General features: G+C 38.1%; 1 non-coding gene across 1 annotated transcript; it reads left to right on the forward strand.

The window, feature by feature from the left end:
• Positions 1-523: 523 nt before the first annotated feature.
• LOC145019109 (small nucleolar RNA R71) lies at positions 524-630 on the forward strand. The gene has a single exon (XR_013667428.1). It is a non-coding gene; the product is annotated as a small nucleolar RNA R71 (small nucleolar RNA).
• Positions 631-4,641: the final 4,011 nt, after the last annotated feature.

Here is a 4,641-nt window from a genome sequence, read left to right on the forward strand (position 1 = left end):
TAGAACACCAACACACTAGCTAGGAACGAAGGAGGACTCTCTAAAATGGTTTTACTCTCTGGAATGGAGGCTGAGGTCAAGGCCATGGCATTCCTTTTATAGTGCCCAAGCCCCAAATTAGGGTTTACACCTGGGCTTGCTACGCCCAGCGTACCCAAATGAGTCCGCATCCAAATTAAGCGTGTGAGTACGTGCAGCGTACTCCTCTGTACGCCCATCATACTCACTAGCCTAACTTTTTACTTAAGGGGCTTAATTTGACAACTTGGAAAAAGGAGAACGGTTAAATAGCTTTACCTGAATTTTGGGATGTTACACCATGCCATCCGAAATAGCATTCACCATCCCTCTATTTGAGTCATTTCTTGGGTTTTGATATTCTCTAGAGTGATTAGAGAATTCTTCAGTTAGCTCTTTTATCGTCGGGGGTGGCTTCTTCGTGAGTGGTCCTTGCGACTTAAGGAGTTGCCTAGTGGTTACATTTACTCCATCATAGAAAATGGAGACTTCTTGTTGACTGTTTAGATCATGGTGTGGGCAATTCCTTAGTAAGCCTTTGTATTTTTCCCATGCTTCATAAAGTGACTCTCCAGCTTGTTGCTCAAAATTGGCTATGACTTTCTTCAATTTTGCTATTTTTTAGGGAGGGTATAATTGATCAATGAATTCTTCACGCATTTTAGCCCAAGTAGTGACGGATCCTGGAAGGAGTGATTTCAACCAATCTTCCTCGGCTCCCTTAAATGTGACCAGTAACATACGAAGCAAAACAGTAGCACGGGTCACATTAGGAACATTGAAGTAATCGGCTATGTCATTGACCTCGTCTAGATGCTTGTATGCATCTTCGTGATCCTTCCCGAAGAATGGGATTACCTTAAGTTGAGCAAGTATGTGGCCCTTAAGTTCAAAGGTGGTAGTTGCGGGAATCGTGGGTTGCACGAGTCCTGGGCCGGTATCATCACACGTCCTATTCTTCCACTCACCCATGGGTACTTCATCGATGTTAGCCAAGGTGTTAGCAAGTTCTCCTTCAAAGTTTCTTTCTTCTTCGTATTCGTACTCGTGTTCGGCTTCTTTTGGAAAGGGGTTTTCTTCAAAATTATCAAGCTTTCTTTCTTTGCTTTTTTTACTACTAGACTCACCTGCTTTCTTGCTTTTCTTCTTCTCAAAGACTTATTTAAGGTCCTTCAAAGATGATTTCTTTGGCGGGTTAGTGTCTTCAACAGCTTTATCCATGTTCTTCCTACAAGCGGATTCCGGGTCTTCGTACGGAGGAACCAGAGGTGTATTTGAACCTCGGGTCATGTAATTCTTAAAAACAAAATAAGAAGCATGTGTAAAAAGAACAAAAAATGAAATAAAAACGAAACTGGAAATCAGCCTTGGACTCACCGAGTACGTGCGAGTGGACTCGGTGAGTTCGAGGGTAAAACAGAAAAAATATATATAAAAAATCCTAAGAACATAAAAACTTAATAATTAAACCTATTAACTAAATTACTAAAGCATTAACTTTGTGCAAGATAAATCTCACATAAAGGATCGATAACACTAGCAATTAGAATTAAATTTTGAACCGTTTCCCGGTAACGACGCCAAAAACTTGATGTGTATATAAATGAACTAGTTTCAGTCCTACTTTTAAGATAAAATTTAGACACACAAAGGCAGTGGACCTGTCAATTGGTGGTATATTTGAATAAGTAGGGTATCGAACACAAGGAATGGTAATTAAACTAATGACTAGAATTAACTAAAACAAGTAATAAAAGTAAAGGTTTTCCCTAGTTTTGCAAGACTAGAAAGTTAAACAATTAACTAATATGCTAATTAAGTAACTAACAGCTAAAGCAAGTAGAAAAACAACTAAATTCAATTATAAGAAGACTTTTGTTTAGGTTCGATTCGTTTACTCCTATGGTTAATTTTATGGCAAGTGCAATGGATTAATTGTTATTGGCTACCGATTAAAGTGATTAGGTTCACATTCGCTATTACAAATCCTTAGAAAACAGATTCATTTAAACAGTGATCAAGTGATTAAACTAATGAATTTCCTAGTTTATTTATTCGGGTTAAATAAGACTTGTAATTAGCTAATCAAATTACTAATTCAATTAACCTCTTGTTGATGGTTTATCACACAAGCTCACACATTAATTTACCCATTTTCTAGTTAACCGTAGTTTCACATTCACTATTCCTAGGCACATAACAATGTTTTCACATAAATCATATGAGATAAGCAATTAATAGATGTTCATGCAGCTTAATTAGTTGTTAATTAACATAAAATAGTCGTGGTTAATGCATAAGGTTCTTTAACAAGCTTAATAAAACAAAACTCACCAATAAACAATTAATCCAACCATAAATCAACACATAGTCATAAATTTATCTACCCTAAACAGAAGATATAAGGTTTAGCTCATAATTACAGCAGAAAGTAACTCAAAAACAAGATCTACTAGTTCAAACATGGTTAAAACAAGAGATAAAGTAAAGAGTAAACTTAGATTGCCTTTAATCTCCTTAAAATCAAAGGTTAGGGTTTTCTCCACAAATTCCAGAGCTTCATCTGCACCTTTTGTCACAAAATAATCCCCAAGGGTTTCAGAGAGGGCTTTTGTTTCGGCAATTGGCTTTATTTATAGTCTTCAGAAAAGAAGGGCTACTCGCCGAGTAGATAACCGACTCACCGAGTCCCCTTTAAAAATGTATATAGGGAAAGGACTTGTATTTGCTTCGCGAACATTCGTGTGGACTCGTCGAGTAGACATCCAACTCGCCGAGTCCTTCAGATTTGTATTCTTTTTCTTCTTTCTTCAATTCCCGAGCTCCCGATTGCATTTCCCGCTTCCTTTTGCTCCCGAGCACATCTTTTAGACTCAAAATACAATTTAAATATAATTAAGTGTAACAACCCGTTATTTCAAGTCAGTAAAAATCGAGTCCTGTAACCTCTTTGAGAAAAGAATTAGAATATCATCGAAAAATGAAGTATTCAAAAACTCTATTTGGAGTACACTATGTGGTAGTTATCGTCTTAAGGTTTCCAAACATATAAATAACACAAAAATCCGAGTTATAACGAAGAAGTTATGATCATTCTAAGTTTTCCGACAAAAACCGGCAATACGAAGTTGCGTAAAAACGCAAAGTTTCAATAAAACACTTTCCGACCTTAGGTGTCTAAATGAAAGTCGTAGATATCGTTAAACTACAAACATGCATAAAAAGAACGCTCAAATCGGACATCGTATGAATAAGTTCTGAATTTTTAAAGAAATTCCTTAATCACGTCATTTTAATAAATAAATAATAAAAATAATTCCGGAATTTGCCAACGGTATCTAAATGAAAGTCGTAGATCGTATTCTCACCTTCGCGAGGATATAAAGAACGTCAAAAACAGAGTTCGTATGAAGGAAATATGAATTTTCGAAGTTTGATAAATAATTTATATATAATTTTTATTAAAACTTCGGTATTATCCCAAGGGGAGTCAGCGTCCTCATCCGAGGTACGCGCTGCGTACCCCTGTATGCCCCGCGTACCCGAGGAACTTGGCCTCAAACCGTCCACGTCGCCCTATGCGAGGCACCCGACCCGCCCGTCCGACCCGCCGTCCCATCCGACCTGACAGCCTGAGCCGTCCCATCCGAGGCCGAGGCAGTCGAGGCTTCGGTCACGCATGACGTACGCGTACGCGCTGTGTACGAGCGTACGCCCCGCGTACGAGGCCTCTCAGGCCCCCCTATAAATAGCATGCGAGGGTTCCCGGGAAAATGGCCCATTCTCTCTCCTTTTGCTTGCGTTTTACCTCGTTTTCCGTGCTCGCACTACCCCGAAGCCCTGGTCATTTTGTGCAAGTCCCGAAGGTCGATTTTACTCCTGAGGAATCCCGAGATTTCCGAGGAAAATCCATTTCTCGAGACGAAACTCTGCCCGGTTTTCCATCTTGCTATCTTCAAACTTTCAAGTGAGTTCATACCCCTTTCAAACACACTTTAAATACATTTAAATGCTTTTATACTCTTTTAGGGGGGATACAAGTAAACATACGGTTATTATCGTGTATTTTATAAAGTTTTACTTCACTTGTTTTATCGAATAAATCACTTGGAACTTATTTCTATTATGGAAAACTCTTGTCATACTTTGTGTGCATTAGACATTATACAAAGTATATAATGATTTCAAAGTACCTTTCATTGTTAAGTCTTTTTATACATTCTAAAAACTTATGATTTTGCTTTGTCAAACATTGTGAAAAAGGATAAATTTTGCATACAAAACTATCACTTTAATACCGACTTAGTTGAGAATCCATGAGACGTGTATATCTTCAAACGTTACTTTTCTTTATTAGAAAGTAATGCTGCAAGTCCTGTCTATAACCAGAGTCTCCCGTTCAGAGAACGTGTCAAATGTGTATAGATCTATACGGGAAGTCATGATCCCGCGCCCTGACTGTTAGCTACAGTCCGTCTTTTGGGGTGACAGTTGCCATAACGCTGCGACGCCTGAAGAACGTCGTTACAGGCATATTATGTTTAGTATGGTTATAAAACTCATCGGATATACAATTATTATGGTATTATGCTTTTATGAACGAGTAGCTATAAAAGCTATTCT

This window comes from Lactuca saligna, chromosome 9 (genome assembly GCF_052625555.1).
Source record: "Lactuca saligna cultivar CGN05327 chromosome 9, ASM5262555v1, whole genome shotgun sequence".
Taxonomy (NCBI): Eukaryota; Viridiplantae; Streptophyta; class Magnoliopsida; order Asterales; family Asteraceae; genus Lactuca; species Lactuca saligna.